At 34.5% G+C, this 20,476-nt stretch overlaps 1 pseudogene across 1 annotated transcript; it reads right to left on the minus strand.

The window, feature by feature from the left end:
• Positions 1-790: 790 nt before the first annotated feature.
• LOC149560353 (peroxiredoxin-2B pseudogene) lies at positions 791-2,411 on the minus strand (annotated as a pseudogene). The gene has a single exon (XR_016363678.1). The product of XR_016363678.1 is annotated as a peroxiredoxin-2B pseudogene (transcript).
• Between the last annotated feature and the right edge of the window lie 18,065 nt (positions 2,412-20,476).

Here is a 20,476-nt window from a genome sequence, read left to right on the forward strand (position 1 = left end):
AAAATTGATAGGGTGTCCAAGCCAGATTAGAATGTCAAAGCTCAGAATGTGTGACCTCAGAGGGGCTTTTCATTATGAACGAAACCACAAGGACTGTCAGCCTGAGTGGCAAGGCATCTTAACATGACCAGAGAACGTCCAAGATTCAAACCAAAAGTTTCTAATGGATAAAATGAATGGTTTTCATAACAAATAGCACTTATCCATCCCTAGATGTATTCAATATGAAATTGCTATGAATTTTAAATAAAAGATGGAGGATAGCACAAGGCTGATTCAATCTATTAAAACCAGTGATGATCAAGGCTATTGCAAGCTGATTTCTGAATTTGATTGTGGTATTTTTTACATCAATGTTTCCAATCACACTGTGTGATCCATCATCTGGATGAAAGATAGAGAACATAAAGTAAAAACGAAATCAAATCTATGAGTGCTATCTGAAAAGTTGATGAAAAAAACTAACACAATCAAATCCAAAACTCAGCTCGCAATTACTCATGGATTGTGAAAATCTACTGGCTTTGGCTCACGGTTAATTTAATGCATCAAGATCAATGATAAATGGCACGAGGCTGATTCAATTATACTAGAAACGAAAATTTATAAGAATATTTTGTGTGACTAAGCTTGCAAAGAATACGAAACCCAATCAGAGGAACCATATGAACGCTATTCAAATTATACAGGATAAACAGAAAAATCTCAACTCCAGACGGATTAACAAAACCAAATCAACACTTGACACCATAAACATGTTTAAGAGACAATTTCAGATAAAACTCAGTACTACGATAAGCTGTTTATGATATAAATTTTATGGTGATTCAGTCCCAATTGGTAACCGGGAATTATCCAAAAAGAAAAATATGCTCGTTTAGACCATGATTCCTATGGGTATTCATTACTGAAAAAAGACTTCCTTCTTAACCTATCAAATCCTCCCAAAAAGAGTGAACACCATTTAGCTGCCTAGAATTTCAAAATCTGACATTGCATTTACCAAAATTCTCAAAGTTCCTTCAAAATGTCATCAGCTCCACTAACAGTAAATGCACCGCCCTCTTCCAGCTTGAGCACCTTGACAACCCCATCATCTGCTAAAAGTGCATAGCGCCTCGAACGAATCCCCAGCCCAGCGGGCTTATCACTTAAATCCAATGACACACCCATTGCCTTGGTAAATTCACCATTTCCATCAGCCAACAAGAGCACCTTATCACCCACATTAATGTCCTTTTTCCAAGCCTTCATTACAAATGCATCGTTAACAGAAATACAAACAATGCTATCAACGCCCTTGCTTTTCAATTCATCTGCCTTCTCCACGAATCCAGGGAGATGTTTCTGTGAGCAAGTGGGAGTGAAAGCACCCGGAACAGCAAACATAACGACCTTTTTCCCTTTGGTTAAATCTGAGACTGTTATTGTTTGGAGATTGTCCTCATTGTCAAAGAAGGACAGCGTTGCTTCTGGTAGCTTGTCCCCAACAGAGATTGTTGCCCTAACAGTCTGGAATGCGCCACGAGGGGCTTTACTTATAGGGTTTAGGTGTTTTATGCCACGGCCTAAACCCTTATTTTTTGGCCCTGGGCCTCCGTAGAGACTTACCAGTGAGCATCTGAATGAAGAGGGCAGTTTTGATTGTGGGTTCCACGAAACCGATGCAGCGGGCATAGAACAAGTAGGCACGGTACGAGAAATCGAACTGGGTTTTGATAATGAGTTAGGTTTTGATGAGATTCTGGCAGAAGAGGAAAATGTGGCCGCTATGTTATTCACTGCTGCTGCCATTTCTGAAATGTGTATTGCAGAAGTGGATAGAGAAGATATGGGTTTCGCAAAAATGAGTAACTGACAGACCTGATTGTAAAGAGTAAATATCGAGAGCCAAAACAACGCTGACCCTAGGCAATGCTATTACAGAAGAAAGAGGGAGAAGCTAGTGGTTGAAATCCATTCCGTAAATCGTTGAAGATAATGCAAATGGAAGAAGTTTAATAATGCAGATTAATCTCAAATTTGAGCAGGCCAAATCAGACTAAAGACAAGCAGCCTTCCAAAATCAAGAATAAATGCTGTTTTTTGGAATTGAAATACCGATGAGGAAAGAAGAATGCCCCAAATATTGAAGGCTGTACTTACTTCCAGCAAAGCAATCGTTGATTTAGAATGTATACAAAATCAGTGAGGAATCCAAGGACGAGGCACTTCACCTAATAGCTACGTTGAAAATGAAATGCAGAAAATTCCAGATTAGTCCAGTCGAAGGAAGAGACCCAAGACGAATATTTTCTCGATCGAGGCTAGCGAGTGACATTTGGCCGACTCGACCTAAGGCGTAGGTAAAATCAGAGCTTTTTGCCCGATAAAACACCATCGGGGATTGCGCTTGACGAGATAAACCTGCGTTGAATACTTCGTCTTTAAGCTAGCATTGTAGGCCTAGATTTCATTTATTTAAAATAATTATTATTAGTCGCTCTTGAGTTGGACGGCCTAAATTTGAAAATGGTTACTTATGGTTGGATGTCATACAATTGAACTTTAATTTTTCTTACCTAAGAGAGTGTAGTAGTCATTTTAGGTGATAGTATAATGAACAAGTCATAATGTTGGTACCTATTTAGGTGATTGTATAATGAACAAATTATAAATAATCTTCATTCACGAGAAATCAACAAGTTATTTGTGTAGCATCTAGTTATAGATGTCATGGTGCATTCTAATTATTGGATAGCTATTTTTTATAAATTTGATGGTTATATTAAGGGTTGCAACAAAGGGGAAAGTTAAAAATTTAGTGGCTACCTAACTAGAGACTCTTATCACCTTAATGTAAAATGGATAGATGTACTATCTAAAGAAAAGTTTGAGGAAATAACTTGTATTTTTTTACCAAAAATATGGTCAACACTAAGTTGCACATCATCATAGAGGGTGTCGTATATAGATATTTGTAGGAAGTTTGAAAATACTTTGAAGGTGGACAAACTAAACAAATTCTTTGAAGAGATAAAGTTGAACAAATTAGCAAACTTCTTGATCAAGTTCATAAATGAGGAGTTGACTTAGAAATAAATATGAAAATTTGTTAATGTTGTTGCTTTTAGTCCCGATGCTTGGTCTAATGAACCTTATTACAATTCTTTCATTTGTTATTGTCATATTTAATATTTTTATGGTAAAATATAACAAGCATTTTGTCATATGAAAAGAGATATTTTACTCATACTCCTCCCAATGCACATAAATAAAATTTATATGTAGAATAGCTACTCAATTCTTTCAAAATGAAAAAAAAAAAATCTAGATAAATTGAAAAAAAATAAAATTAATTTGTAATATAATTTAAAAATATATTTTGTTTATAGATAACTTTTACTATTAAGATATTTGGAAATGCCCCTTTGAATAGATAATCAATTTTAAAATTGCTTGTAAGTCTATCATCAAATTTAGGTCTCAAATATGCTATTAATTTTTTTCTTTATTGATATTAAAAGTTTCCTTTTTGATTAATTTAAGTAAAAATTATGAAAAAAAATCTTAACTTTATATTGATTTAAATTTTAAGTTTAACTAAATATTTACATGCTAGTTTTTATTGGTCCATTCAAATTTTGGTAGAAGCCTTTAGATTTTTTCATTTATAACCAAAAATGTGAAATTGTTGTAAAGTGAAATCAAAAGTGGTGTATTAGTGAATACGACTTGTCTAGCTTCAGTAATTGATATTAAAAAACATAATATTATTCAATTATTTGAAAGTTCCTCCTAGCATATGTTAAAATGTGAGCTTTCAAATAGAGTGTGTATATCAGTCAAAACACAAAGAATGAAGAAAACTTTCAAATGATTTAGTTGTCATTATGTTAGTCAATGTGAATACAAAATGTAGAAGCATGTAGAAGGCAAAAAAGTATTGATTGTTATTTTTTAAAAGCTACACAAAATCTTACAAAACCACGTTCTTATCGTGAGAGTTGCACCCAAAATGTTGAGTATGAGACATGGAAAGACCTCCAAGTATGTGGGTGTACCTATAATTAGTGACTTAACACTTAGTCAGTTGTGTTAGGATTAAGCTTAGACAGAAATAACAATTACATGAAAATATAAATAACATTAGAAAATAGTAAATTGCACAAAAGAGAACACATGACACCAAGATTTAACATGGTTCACCCAAACCCTGGGCTACGTCCACCAAACAACAAGTCCAATATTATTACGATCCAATGATTACAATCTATAATCCCTTACAGCTCAATATTGCCGCAAGAAGCAATTTTCGAATCCCCCACACTGAAACAATCCCAAACCCTAAGCACTTTTATACAATTATTTTTACCAATTTAGGGTTAAAATTAGTTACAACATGTTGGCCATAAAATTTTGATAAAATAGCTCCAAAAAAAAAATCTCGGGGGCTCTACCCCCAAACCCCAGAGGAATTATGGAGTATGTTCAGTACTTCCCTAATCAATCACCACAATCTAACAATCTCCCACTTGGGAAATGATCAGGCTCCACACTAAACAATAACTTAGAGACTAATCCTATAGCTATGCCACTACTCCATGAGGCTCCTACTAGATCAAACCACCCTAGACTCTATTGTTCTTTTATTGTTGTTCAGTCTAGAAGACTAACCAAAGCTAAAGAGGAGTTCAGCTTCTCCTTTGTTACTACCTTTGTAAATATATATGTTGGATTGGCATATGTATGTATCTTGTCCAACTTTAACAGTCCATCATCCAAAACTAACTAAATGAAATGGTACCGCAACTGAATGTGTTTTGTCTTTAAATGCAGAGCTGAATTCTTTGCAAGATGAATGACACTTTGACTATCTATAAACAAATAATTATCTCTCTGTGGGTGTCCCAATTCTTCTAGGAAGAACTAAAGCCATATCATCTCCTTGGCTACCTCTGTAGTAGCAACATACTCTACCTCTATAATGGATGATGTATTAACCTTTTGCAATCAAGAAACCCAACTCACTGTTGCCCCACCAATAGTAAATACATAACCTATGGTACTCCACCTGGTATCCATATCCCCTGCCAAATCTAAGTCAACATATCCATATAAATCAATAGTAGAGCCCCCAAAATGTAGACACTTACTGGATGTTCTTTTCAAATATTTGAGAATCCATTTAACTGCATTCTAATGCTCAAGCCCTAGATGACTCATATACCTGCTAACAACTCCCACTACGTGTGCAATATATGGCCTTGTACATACCATAGCATACATCAAGCTTCCTACAACTGAAGCATAAGGTACCTTGTATATCTTATCCTTCTCTTCTTGTGTCTTGGAACACATCTCCTTAGTCAACTTCAAATGACTAGGTAAAGACGTGACGACAGCTTTAGCATTCTCCATAGAGAAACGTCGCAACACCTTCAAAATATAATCATCCTAAGATAATGTTGATTTATTGTTCTTCTTATCTCTACAAATCTTCATACCAAGGATTTGTTTTACTACCCCCAAATCCTTCATAGCAAATGCATGTGCTAATTGGCATTTCAACCCCTTAATATGGTCCATGTTAGACCCAATTACAAGCATATCATCAACATATAAACATAAAATAATGTAGCTATGATCATCCAACCTCTTAAAATAAACACAATGATTTGAATGACACCTACTATATCCATGCTCATGCATAAAACTATCAAATTTTAGATACCATTGCCGAGGTACTTGCTTCAAGCCATATAAACTTTTCTTCAATCTACACACTATGTTCTCCTTACCTTTGACCTCAAATCTTTGTGGCTATGCCATATATATCTCTTAATCCAAATCACCATGGGGGAAGGTTGTTTTAACATCAAGCTACTCCAAATGCAAATCTTTAGTAGCCACAATACTTAAAATAGTGCGAATAGAAGTCATTTTAACAACGACAAAGAATATCTCATCAAAATCTATGCCTTTTTTCTGTGCAAATCCTTTTACAACTAACTTGGCTTTAAATAATTTCTTACCTCCATCCTCTTCTTTCAACCTATAAACCCATTTATTCTATAAAGCCCTTTTACTTGCAGGCAACTTGCATAAATCTCATTTTTTATTTTTTAGCAAAGAGTCCATTTCTTCTTTCATTACAGACTCCCATTGAATCTTAGTATCCACCTGCATAGCTTCATCATAACATTTAGGTTCACCCACATCTGTTAGTAAAATAGAGTACAAACAAGGAGAAAATCTTTCTGGAGGTCTACTTAGCCTTATTGACCATCTAACATTCACTGGGGTGCATGGTATTTATTGTTGTGCTTGTTGCACATCATGAGGAATTACTGTAACATAATCTTTTAGAGTATTGTCTAGCACTACATAATCATCTTCTTTCTTCTCTTGTTGCTATAATAGATCTTTGTACAATACTTTCTCATTGAATACGACATCCCTACTTCTTACAATTTTACGATTTTCAAAATCTCAAAGCCTGTAACCAAATTTATCAATGCCATATCTAACAAATACACATTTCTTTGACTTATCTCCAGCTTGGTTCTATTTTTAGAATCTATATGAGCAAATGCTTCACAACCAAAGGTTTTGAGAAAAGAATAGCTTGCATTCTTACCAGTCCATGCTTCCTCTAGAATACCACAGCCCAAAGGAGTAGAGGGACCTCTATTAATCAAATATACAACAGTATTGATAGCCTTTGCCCACACGTTTAAGGGAAACCCAACATGTAACCTCATGCTCCTTGCACATTCCATTATTGTCATGTTCATGCATTCAACCACTCCATTTCCCTGTAGAGTCCTTGGAACAATTTTCTATCTACAAATACCATTAGTGGAGCAATAGTCTTCAAATTTATGACTACAATACTCACCACCATTATCAAATCTGAGACATTTTAATTTCTCACTAGTCTCATTTTCAACCAAGCATTTCCATTTCTTAAAAGTTTGAAATACATCAAATTCCTGTTTAAGAAAATAAACCTATACTTTTCTAGTTGCATCATCAATAAATGTAACATGATAATGAAAGCCACCAAGGGAAGATACCTGAGCTAGTCCCCATACATTTGTATGCACAAACTCTAATCTCTCACTTTTATTTTCCTTTCCAGTCTTCACAAAACTCACTCTCTTTTGTTTTCCATACACACAACTTTCATAAAAATTCATATTAACATGTTTCAAACTTGGTAAAACTTGCTTTGAATGAAGTACTTTCATACCTTTCTCACTCATGTGTCCAAGTCTATGGTGCCATAGTGTTGTATCAAAATCTATAGTAGCTATGTGTTCTCTCTGCTCAGCTACAGCAATTGTTCTTGAACATTCATTTTTCTTTGAAATGATCAAAGTAGAAGGAACAAAGTAACCTATACAAAGATATAAGGTGCCTACTTTCACACCTTTTGCTACTACAAGGGAACCTTTTGAAACCTTCCAATTTTTATCATTAAAAGTAACTACACAATCCTCATCACCAAGTTGCCCTACTGAAATTAAATTCCTACTCAACCTCGGAACATGTCTTACCTCATGTAGTAGTCAATGATTCTCATTATGCAACTTAATCTTAACTTTTCCCTTTCCAACAATCTGACAGGGTTCATTATCCCCCAAATAAACAAGTCCAAAATCCCCTTGGACATAATTAATGAAATAACCTCTATGAGGTGTAGCATGAAATGAAGCACCAAAAATCTAAAACCCATAAATCATCAACACTTTCTAAAGAAAGAAGCAAAGCATCCTCTTCGAATTTGTTACTTACTACATTTGCCTCCTTGTCTCCATCTTGCTTTTCTCCTTCATTTTTCTTTTGAGTCCAACAATCTTTCTTTTTATGCCCTGATTTTCCACAATACTAGCAGTCATTTGGTACTCTCGATTGAGACCTGTTCCCCTTTGATTTTCCTCTTGATTTCCCATGATTTCAAGAATTGTTTCCTCTTTCAGTCATTCTACCTCTACTTTGTGCATTCCAAGGACTTCGTAATGTAGATCCACCTAAGGTTTTCCTACGAGTTTCCTCACTCAAAATAACACTAATCACATCATCATATTTTAGGGTATTAGATCCAGAAACATAATTACTCGCAACCATTACCAAGTCATTCTAGCTTTCAGGCAAAGAACACAAAATCAAGAGAGCCCTAATTTCTTCATCAAAATTAATACCCACAGAAGATAACTAACTAGTAACAATATTAAACTCATTTAAATAATCTACAACAAATCCACCTTTTTCTATTTTCATATTAAATAAATGCTTCATGAGAAACACCTTGTTTGAAGCGAAGAACTTTTCATACAATTTTGCTAGCATTTCCATCAACTCTTTCGTCATCTTTGCTTTTGTAATGTTAAATGTCACCGATGGTGCCAGGCATAACCAAATGCTTCCAAGTGCCTTTCTGTCTAAAATATCTCATTCCTCAATTGTCATAGTTCCTTGGTTTTTAGTTTTTCCTTCCAACAGCTTCCATTAATCCTTCTAATAGAGATAGTCCTCCATTTGCATCTTCCATAACCAAAAGTTCTTCCCATTAAACTTGCCAACCCTTAGCTTACCCTTGTCTACCATTACTCCTACTCAACTATGAGGCTTTCCTACAGAGAATAATTGAAAAAATAACCTCACTTTGATAACACTTGTTAGGATTAAGCTCAAATAGAAATAACAATTACAATCAAATTGTAGTTCATGTCGAGCTTCATAGTGTCTACCGAGCATCTGAGATAGAGTATAGTGTTAATTGCACTCTATAGTGTCTACCGAACTTGCAGTGTTAATGAAGTGGACAAAGGTAGTGTTGATCAAGTAATGAAGTGTCAACCAAGTAATTTAGTATCTATCAAGTTTCTCAGTGTTCATCGAGTTATATAGTGATGATTGAGTTCCTGCTACTTGAAGTGATCAGTATGGGTCATGCTTCAATGTCAACCAAGTGCCAAAGTCTGTTGAGTGTTGATAGTATTTTCCAAGTGTCAAAACATCATCAAGATGTCTTCAAAACTTGAGTTACAATAGTGGGCCAACTTAGTGAATTATGATGAATATGGTATTGTAGAAGACTCCATAAAGTGATTAAGTGGATTGGTATATATGTAACTCATTGTATCATATTGAAATATAAGAAATACAATCAAGAAGCAGATGAGTGTGAATTAAAGAAGGCTCCAAGCAATATACAAAAATGCAGAGACATATCTATCACAACCAGGTGATCATTGTTATTCAAAGGAATCTCTTTCAACAAATCAAGTTGCAAATTAGAGATCACCCACTGGTTCATCCTAGCAAGTGCATTAGTCAAATCCTTTCACATGGTAGACTTAACAGTCTCATTCCAATAGTGCATACTTCATTGTATGTTTGTAAGTCCTTTAACAAGGTGGACCTAACAATCCTTATTGCTCCTAATAGGGCAGATCACCAAAAGTGGTCAATTGTAAGCTTTAATAGGTTAACTTTATGCTGCATTAATAAAGCTTGTGGGTATCATCCCCACCCTAGTTTTACTTTCTAATTTGGAAGATTTCTGAGTTACCAAATAGTGTGTCAACTATTGTGATTGTTTATCGCTTTGAGTATTTCATGCATGCAATTAGACCAATTTACAAGGTGAATGTTTAATTGGTAAATTAAAGTATCAATTTTATTGGTTCCTGATTCACCCCCTCCCCCTCTTAGTCACCTAGTCTATATTACATTTCCAACAATTGGCATCAGAGCATTGGTTCTCACAATAGAAGCTTAGAAGCTTGAGAAAAGATTAGAGGCAATGGAAGTCTATAGACTAGAAAAAGCTATTGAAAATGAAAAGTTGGATCTACAATTGGCCATGAATCAATTCAAGAAAGTGAAGGAGCAACTCTCTCAATCCCTGAAAAGAAGAAAAGATCTTGCAATATAGGTGAATGGAAATCTCTACATTGAAGAAAGAATTGAAGACATTTGTCAAGAAAGAAGTTTAGATGAAGTTGATGCAACAATCAAAGATCTACTTAAGAAGAATTTTACTCTTCATGAAGAAGTTAGAAAGTTGAAAAGAGAACAAGAAATTCAATTAGTCAGAATGTGTGAAGTCGTGGAACAAAAGGACAAAGACAAAGAAGAAATAGAAAAAAAGGACACTGAAATTCAACAACTATCTCTTCAGCAAATAGATCTGATTGATCAACTCAACAATGCAAATCAAGAGATTATCAACTTGAGGACAGAGAATGAAAGATTGCAGAATGATCTTAGCATAGAGAAGTGGGCCAATGAGAGTATAATGAATTCAAAAAAAAGCATGAATCAGCTAGATAAGAAAACTCAATTTAGACACAAAGGTAAATTTGGATTAGGATATATAAAAGAAGGTGAATCTTCTTAGCAAGGAGCTCAAAATAGCAAAAAGCCTACATGTAATCATTGTGGAAAGTTAGGTCATACATCAAATAGTTGTTGGAGATATGGTCAACCAAAAATCAATGGAAAGTGTTACAATTGTAATAAGCATGGACATAAAACAAGTGAATGCATAGAGAAACCTAAGTTTGAAGGAAAGTGTCACAATTGCAACAAACATGGACACAAATTTTCAGAATGTAGAACCAAGAAGTGGAACCTAAAAGAACAAATTATCAAGGCTATATTTGGTTAGGGTTACAACACATGGTGTAGATGTCACTATTGTGGTGAGTTTGGGAACATTAGAGAAAACTGCATATGACATCATAAAGGAAGAGAGACACCATAAAGAGATGTTTTGTATGTACAGAACTTGGATATCCTGCCAAGAACTATACGAATAGAGGAAGAGTTGAAGATTAAAAGAAAGCTAAGGCTAACAATATCAGAAGTTAGATGAGGTAAAAATGGGTAAGGAAATATCTTGAGGACACAAATCAGAGTAATGAAAGTGTTGGCACCCAAGTCAATGAGTTGGGTGACTCAACCATTTCAACCTAGTCTTCTATGGAGATTACTGGAACTATGATTGTGAAGTAGACATTTTACATTAGTTCCAATTAGCAAGTAGAAGATCTATATCAACATTTTAGATGCACAAGGATCACTAAGTTGAGGTGACAATTGAAGGCCTTACTGAGCAAGATTGGGTCGCAAGACCTTACTGAGCAAGGTTGTGTTGCATAACATTAGCAAGTTTTGTCAAGTTGGTTACTTTACTGAGTTTGACGCTCATATCATGTTGAAGTTCCTACTGAGTGAAGAGTTGTTACTAAGTGAAAGTTGTCTTTTGAGCAATAAAGACTAAGCTAAGTGGAGGACAACTTGTCACCAAGTGAACATTTGTATGAAGCATTAATGGCGATTATAAAGGAAAAATTTTGTTAAAAGAAGATAATTGATCAAATCATTTCACGACAAATTTTCAGAGCTAAGAGAGGAGCAATTTTAGAGCCCCTAAGTGATTCAAAGCTGTAATGGTTGAAGTTTACTTATGTGTTCAAATTTTAACCGAGCAAATGGCATCTTCTAGTAGCAAGGTGAAAAATGGTTCAAAGATGTTGATTCGAGGAGTTGATTACAAGGCTCCCACATTCAAGTTGAGTCCAGCAGTTGCAGAAGCACTTGACCCTATTGGTATGCAATCACAGATTCCTCTAAAGCTACTCCTTATTCATGTCATTCAATCATTTTACCATTGTTTAATTCAAGAATTGGGGACCCCAGAGATGAACCAGGCATACAATGAGCTATGAGTGGATGGTGTTTTGAAACTCGAGCACAAGCATCTAGAGATGAAAGTTTTAATGCATATTTTACATATGCTAGGGGAATTCCAAATGAAATGGATTAGGTTCATTCTAAGTCAAGTCCACAAAATGCATTTATTGTTAGATCACCCTATCTAGATTACAAAGAAGATGATCCATAGGATAACTGGGTTTTCAATGTTGAACAAGACAAAGACAATGAAAACCCTAGGTCAGGCTAAACTAAATAAGAGAACTCTTGCTGAGTGGGATGGTAGAGGCATGAAGTTGAATGAAGTCATAGACATGGAGCTAAAGTTTGGTATCCATGTTATTGCACACAAGATATACAACTCAAGCCATTTGAACAACATTCCATGTGAAGCTTTTGACTTGGCTTACGAGGTGGTGAAGAATAATCTATCCTTCGACCTTGCTAAGCTGCAATTGATTCAATTCAGCAAGAACATGGAAAGCATCCAAGTCTCAAATAATAATCTATGTAAGTTTAGTTCTCTATTGACTTGTTTATTTTTCTATGTGCAAAAGTTTTTCCCTTCAAAAGGAACTATGGTGTGGAAGAAGGATACACCAGTGTTATATCATATAGATGAATTCATAGCAAAAATGGAAGAAAATTTTGAAACTATAATGGATAACTATTTTGAGTCCTTCAAAGAGAAAATACAAGGAGAATTCTAAATACCAAAGAAGTTGGTAGAAGATTATGAGTAGGATATTTTTTTCTTGTTGACAGTGACAAGGTCCACATCCAAGCAGACATGCCAAGAGTGACATCAGTTAAACCTCTAAGATATGAGGTCAATATTAATGACACTAAAGGCATAATTGAGGCTATCTTGAATGAGATAGTAGATCCCAAGGCTCCATATTTTGGAACCTATGAGGAAGCAAAGGCTAGAATTGAACTGGAAATCAAGCTTCTCCAAGCAGTGAAGAGAGGAAAAAAGAAGCTAGAGAAAATACTGAAGAACACCAAATCATCCAATTCTCCTCTCATGCTAACTGAAGGAAAAGGAGATGACCCAGTAGAAGAAGAAGGAGAAGAAGAGAATGTTGAGGAAGAAGAATTTGAAGAAGAGGAACCTCCCAACAAGAAGGGGAAGATAATAATAACAAAACCTAAAAAATCATCCCCTGTTGTATTTACCAGATGAACTAAGCCAAGAAGGAAGCTAAAGCTTAGAGATGATGAAGATAAAGCAGAATAGATAATATTTCAGAAGACTATCCCTACCTTTGTAGAAATATTGAAAAGAATAGAAGGAGGAGGCATAGCATATTTCAAGTCTCTTAGGTATGACACTAGGAATGCTAAGGAGAAGAAACAAATAGAGGATGCCTTAGTGGAAAAAATGGTAAAATGGAAATACTCTCTTGATGAGATGAAAGCACAAGTTCCTGATGTAATTCTAAAGGCAGTTGCACCAGTATGGGAAAATGTAGTAAATGTTGCAAAAGACATTAGGGAACAAACCTTGAGACAACTCATGCCAAGTCTTAGTGATAAGGAAGTGAAGAAATCATTAAAGGAGAATGAAACAAAGATGACACCAAAATTCAATGCATTACTAATCTTGTCAAAGGACATTGAGTCACTTGTGAAGTCCAACACTATAGCATGGAAGAAATTTTATGGGTTGCACAAGCCTAGTGATCAGGTTGTGCGAATTGATGATGAAGAAGGTGTTGAGAAAGATAACGAAGACATCAATGATGAAGAAATTGATGAGATTGAAAATGTAGAAGTAGATGATGTTGAAAATGAAGAAGAGCAAGAAGCTACCGAAGGAGATCTTCTTGATATATAAAGTATTGAAGACTTAGATCCTTAGAAGATAGTAGCAAAGGTTATGGCCTCTGTTCCTCATTCTTTGAGCAAAGCCTTAGTGCAACGTAGATCAAAGAGGGCTTCTACCAAGTTGGTGAAGGTAAAAAATGCATCACCAAGTAGCCAACCAATCTTTGGAGCAACATTACTGAGTGCTATGATGAGTAAAGTTATTATCACCTCATCTACCGAGGAATAGGCTCCAATCATTCCAACATCAGGCTTTACCAAGCTACAACAAGATATTTCAAAGATTCCTACTATTAGTATTGTTACTCCTACATTTTTTGTTGTTTTTATTGTTTCTATATCGAGTGTGTCCAGAATAAGTGTAATGACAGTTAAGGTTAAGCCTCAACCGAGCACAAAAGTTAAGAGCAAAGGAAAATAAATTGTTCCTTTTGCTATTCTAATAGAAAAGGGTAAAGAAGAAGAAATTGATTTGGATGAGGAAATTGTTATTCCAAATTGGGATACCTTTGACCTCACTCTTGAAGAAATGGATACCCTAGGTGAGCTATGGAAAAAAGGGCTAAACAAAAACTCAAAGAAGAAAAGAAAAAGCAAAATCAAGTACTTGAGGATATAAAAAGAATATTCATTGATGCACTAAGTATTAAGGTTTATGAGAAGCAACCAATTTTGGATCAACCTGTTGAAGTTGTTCACAAGTACAATGATGAGCTGAATGGAAAATAAAAACTTCTACAAAGGGTAGAGAGAAAGTTTGAAAACAAATTTTTGGAGCAAGTAGCACAGAAGTTAGCTATTGACCAAGTAGAATTATCTACTATTCTTGCTACACTTGAAACTTATGTAAAAAATATTGTTTCTTTGTTTGCTAAGTTAAGTGATACATCTATCTTCACTAAGGAAATAAAGGATAAACTATCCAAGATAGACGAGGACATAAAGGAAAGTGCACATCAACTGTCACTTAATCCTAGTTGTAACTATGCACATTTTGTGAAGATCGAGTACTTGATAGATCTTCAGGTAGAATTGTTAAGGGAAGAAGCCAAGATAAGGGCCACACTTGTAGATATTCCAAGTATGATCCTTCCCAACATGGATGCAATGTAAAAACATATTGCACATTCAAAGACATTGGTCCATGATAATAATTTTCCTATAGTAGATCATATGATGGAACTTTTAGCAGAAGTGTAGATAGCCTTGCATGCATCTAAGGTATTGTAAGAGATTTGGGACAATATGATGACAATCATTTTGAAGGTACATAGTGATTTCTTGCCACATTTTGGTATTAACTTGTAAATATTTGGCATCTTTGGCATTTATGTCAAAAATGGGGAGAATATTATTGATATAGGGGGATAATATTATCATACTTTAGATATATGTATGGGAGAGTTGTAATAAGAAAGGAAACATATGTACAGATAAAAAAAAATGCTTACAAAAGCAATTTTGAAAAATAAAAATAGAGTAAGAGGTTATCGAGCTATAGCAGTAAATATCAGTCAAAACCAAGTTGAAGACCCAAATTGTTGATAAGGGGAGCTTTGACATGTATTTTGAGTATTTTGGTATGATAAGTGTTTTGTTCACTAATGCCAAAGGGGGAGATTGTTGATCTTATGGTCAAATCATTTGTTTATTAGTGACTTAACACTTAGTCAGTTGGTTTCATTACAACCAATCACTACATTTGCTACTGAGCTTTTTATACTTCTAGCAGTGTTAACCAAGCATTTTAGTTGCTACTCAGCTAAATAGTCAAATTGCAGTTCATGTTGAGCTTCATGGTGTCTACCAAGCATCTGAGATAGAGTACACTGTTAACCATGCTCTATAGTGTCTACCAAGCTTGCAATGTTAATGAAGTGAATAAAGGTAGTGTTGACAAAGCCATGTAGTGTCAACCAAGTAATTTAGTATCTACCGAGTTTCTTAGTGTCCAGTGAATCATACAGTGTTGACTAAGTTCTTGCTACTCGAATTAATCAGTATGGGTAGTGTTTCAATGTCAACTGAGTGCTAGAGTCTGTCAAGTGCTGACAGTGTTTGTCGAGTGTCAGAACATCACCAAGTTGTCTTCAAAACTTGAGTTACAGTAGTGGGCTAACTTAGTGAATTATGATGAATTTGGTATTGTAGCCAGATCCATAAGGTAATTAAGTGGATTGGTATATATGCAACACATTGCATCATATCCAAGAAATGCAATCAAGAAGAAGTAGATGAGTGTGAATTAAAGAAGGCTACAAGCAATATAAGGAAAAGTGGAGACTTATCTATCATAGCCAAGTGATCATTATTATTCAAAGGAATCTCTTTCAACAAACCAAGTTGCAGATCAAAGATCATCCATTGGTTCATCCTAATAGGTGTATCAGTCAAATCCTTTCACAAGGTGGACTTAGCAATCTCATTCCAAATATCCTAATAGAGTGCATACTTCATTGTATGTTTGTAAATCCTTTAACAAGGTGGACCTAACAGTCCATATTTCTCTTAACAGGGAAGATCACCAGAAGTGGTTAATTATAAGCTTTAATAGACTAACTATATACTGTAGTAATAAAGCTTGTGGGTATCATCCCCACCCTAGTTTTACTTTCTAATTTGGAAGGTTTCTGGGTTACCAAATATTGTGTCAACTATTGTGAATGTTTATTGCTTTTAGCCTTACATGTATGCAATTAGATTAGATTACATGGTGAATATTTAATTAGTAAATTAAAGTATAAGTTTTATTGGTTCCTAATTCACCCCCTCCCTCTCTCAGCCACCTAGTCTATATTACATTTCCAACAATAGACACCCTAAACTTGGCAAAGACCTAAAACAACGTGAATTTCAATCAAACAATGAAAATTTTAAAAAAAATCAGATAAATGAGGAAAATAATAGACTTTCAAATCAATAGCAACATCAAATCATTTAAATGGTTAATTAATTAATCACCTATCAAATTCAAAAAGATCAAAGTCATTTTTAGAGAGGAAAATCAATTCATAAAATCATAAAACAAAATAAAAAAGGAAAAAGGTAAAGATAAAAGTTGAAAATAAATGAAACATTTAATAAATCAACAAAATCATTTATCCTCTCAAAAGTGAAATTCACCTTTTTTGAATTTAAAAGAATGAAAAATCACTATTTATCCTCATAAACCAAGTATGTTGGATTGTTCCTCTTGGGGTTTTTTGAGATATTTTCAGTTTCACTCTTACCCCTAGTGAAAAGTAAAATCTAGATCCTTTCCCCAACCCCCTTCTAAAATCCTATAAATAGAAGGGAAAATCAAGAGCAAAGGGATCCAAGTTTTATGGATCTATACTATAGACATATTAGAGTTATCATTTTATCATTCATTTAACATCATTGTTAGAGAGATTTAGTGTCATTTTAGCATCATATTAACATCATTTTAGTATTAATAACATTACTTAACATTGTTTAGATCTCATGAATGCACAAGTCTAAGCATTTTCATGTTATTGTCTTCATATAATCTGAATTTCACATAGATCTCATATTGATTCTCATAGATCTACACTAATATCATAGTCTCATTCTAGAACTGTCACTAAGATGATGGTCTGAGAGCAATTTTAACAGTTGTAGTTAGGGAAACATGAGATATTTGTAGAGTCTTTATTTAATAGTGATTTCTTGGGTCTAGATTAGTTCATTTCTATTTTGATTGCACTCTACACTAAAGTCTCGTGAATACGTGATTCTATCATGTACAAATTGGTGCCTGTTGTAGGGCTTCGTTCTAAAGCCTCATTATTCTTTAACTTCTCATTCTAATCTTTGAATTTCTTCATAGATCTATGTGTTACTCTTATTTCTTGTGTAGATCTGACTTGTTATAGGTTTTACAATGTTCAAAAAGATTCATAACAAGAGCAACAACCTTTCAAAGATGCTCTCAAACTCACGAATATTGGATCTAAGATTTTTTCGACATTCTAGCACTTCTGAACACTATTTCAATGCTTCCAAATTATTTTCTAACACATTTTAAGTGTTTTGTACTGTATTTGCTTTGTTTTATAGCACATTTACTAGATCTTTTAGCGCATTTACTTATTCATCTAGAATTTTTTATTGATATTATAATGCATTTGAACAATCATGTAATGCAAATGCAAAGTTTTGTAGTGCATTTGATCAGAGTCATAAACTTTCATATTTAACTTGCAGATCTAATTGTTGGTTGTTTACAGGTCTCTTCTAGACTAGACAGGAACTCCCAGGTCACTGAAATTGTAGATAAGGGAATGAAGACAATAAAAAATATGCCTAGCCTTTGCTAGTTTCGAATCAGGTAGCCCTAAAACCCTTGTTAATTAAATTGTGGCATTTCAAAGTTCACAACCTAGCTCAAGTAAGAAGTTTGATCTCTTTGATCTATTAAAAAATAGGCCTATGCTCTTAACTCATTGAGTTGATCAAAATGCCAAATCTTCTAAAAGGGTCAATAGAAATCAATCTAGGAATGAACAAACACATAGACTAAATAGGAGCCTCTTGTCTTCCTAGTTAAAGGCTTATGATTGAGCATTGTCTTCCTAGTCAAAGGCTTGTGACTGAGCATTCTTCTTGTCATTTTTGAGAGGTGGGAGTAGTATGGATATGCTCTCTCTTTTAGGGTGATCAAATTCCCAAACCTACTTCCAATTTCTATTTCTATTGCTTTTTCACTTAGTAGTTTATTGAGTCGTAGAAAGGCATACCTTCCAAGATTTTCCTTTGCAGGGCTAGTGAGAGGGAAAGCCTTCTAGCTTGTATTCCTAATTGAATGCAAGTTGATTATGTTCGAAACATAACCTTCCTCTAGTAGTCTTGAAAGAGATTTCACCAAACCTTCCTCACATTGGTGGGAAGCTCTCTTTCATAGAGAGGTAAATTCGAACATAATCAGATAAACACTAAAACCCCTAGTCACTAGCCTTAGAAAGCCATTTTTAAAAATTCTTATAGGTGTTTGCTAGGATATTTCATTATCATTTCTACTATTTTTGTGCTTGATTGTGTTTATTGTAATACATGGTAAAGAACTTCAGACTACAACACTCTCAAGTAAATTCAACAACTACAAACCAACACTAAACTAAATGCAAACACTATAGTATACCTTGAAATAATGCATTTAAAACTTGAAAAAATGCATGTGATTACTTATTTAACACATTTGAAGCTTGTAATAGCACTTTTGATAGATAGAGTAGTGCATTCAATAGATAAAACAATGCATTTGCACACTCTAATAACACATTTGCATTTAAAATAGTGCATTTGTGCACTCTAATAGTGCATCTACATTTAAAACAACGCTTTCACACTACAGAAGAGCTCTTGACATTACATAAAATAACACATTTGAGCATTGAAATAGAACATTTAAAAAATTTCTACATCACTGAGAAAAAATGTAAAATAGAGGCTATATGTGCACAAAACACCCATAAATAGAAAGCATTTCTGGGTACCCTTTTCCTCCATTAACACTCTACAAGATTGAGGAACTCTGAAAATGACCAACATCTTTAAGAGCAAGAAATCTTCTGACCTTGCATAAGGACTTTTATCCAATAGACATCATCATCTCAGCTCCATACATCAAGTCAAACATGACAGGAAACACACATCCTTTCCTTACTTGACTTCATAGAATTGAGTCTTATCATCATCAACATTACTAGAAACCTTTTGAAACATAGCTCAATACTTCACTACATTTTGGTCTAAAAACAATCCTCACCTCATTGAAATGTAGAAGAATTAGAGGATTCTCATACACATCTCATGCCCCTATGCAAAACCAATGTAGCTGCTAAACAAAAGGAACTAGAAAGATTGCCCATACAGGTAAGTGCTAGAATAGCAAAATGAACTACAAAATTTACATAACTTTCAAGCACCATTGATCCCATAACACCTATTGATTGCTCATTAGCCACGATTGCCAAAGAGCCACCTTTGTTTGAAAAACTAAAATCAAAACCCATTAAGAAATGGGGTGAGAATGACCTTGAATCAAAGATTGAAGATTTTCAACAAAACCCATAACTCATTGATATAATGCAAAAATTACTAGAATGACACAAAGAACACTATTTTTTATTATTGGCACAACAAGATGAAAAACTACCTATTGATTGGCACAACAAGAGGATTCACTCTTAGAGGTTGTCACTCAAAAAATTCAAGACCTACAATAGGAAATGGAAAGGATGAAATGAGGAAAAATCCAATTGACTGAATTAAGTCTCGAGAAGGTATGCCCTTTCTAGTTTGATAGAAGTGTCACCTTGACTCCTTTTCCACAAAATATTCAAATACCAAAATATGACAAATATTTTGGCACATCTGATCCTCAAGATCATCTTTGACAATTCTATACTTTAAGTTTGGAATTCATGCATGATATGACTTACCTTATGCGGCTATTCCCTAGAAGCTTGGGAGGACAATCCATGGAGTGGTTCTCAAAGCTCCCCTCCAATATTAAGGCATTTGATCAACTAGCTTACGTCTTCATTACACAATACTCATATAACATTGAAAGGGAGGTCACTATGATTGATTTATGTAACATAAAACAACTCCCAAGAGAGTCTTTCAAGGTTTTCTTACAAAGATGGATGCATATCTTCATCAAATACCATCTGGATATCCTGGACAAAGAGAAAGAAGATATATTCATCAATAGCCTCTCCAAACCTATGAATTATTAGCTACAACTTCAAGGTCCTAAAGACTTTAAAACCACATTGGGAAATGCAGCCAAAGTGGAAGAAACCTTGCTAAGCAATGATATCATTAAGCTATCAAAAGATGGAAAAGGTTTGTCAAATAACTCTCCACAACCACACAACTCATCTGTTTGGTTGAACGATAAACAAAAGTTGTGGTGGAGAAATAACAA

This window comes from Cupressus sempervirens, chromosome 4, assembly GCF_028749045.1.
Source record: "Cupressus sempervirens isolate cs-2001-9-10 chromosome 4, ASM2874904v1, whole genome shotgun sequence".
NCBI lineage: Eukaryota > Viridiplantae > Streptophyta > Pinopsida > Cupressales > Cupressaceae > Cupressus > Cupressus sempervirens.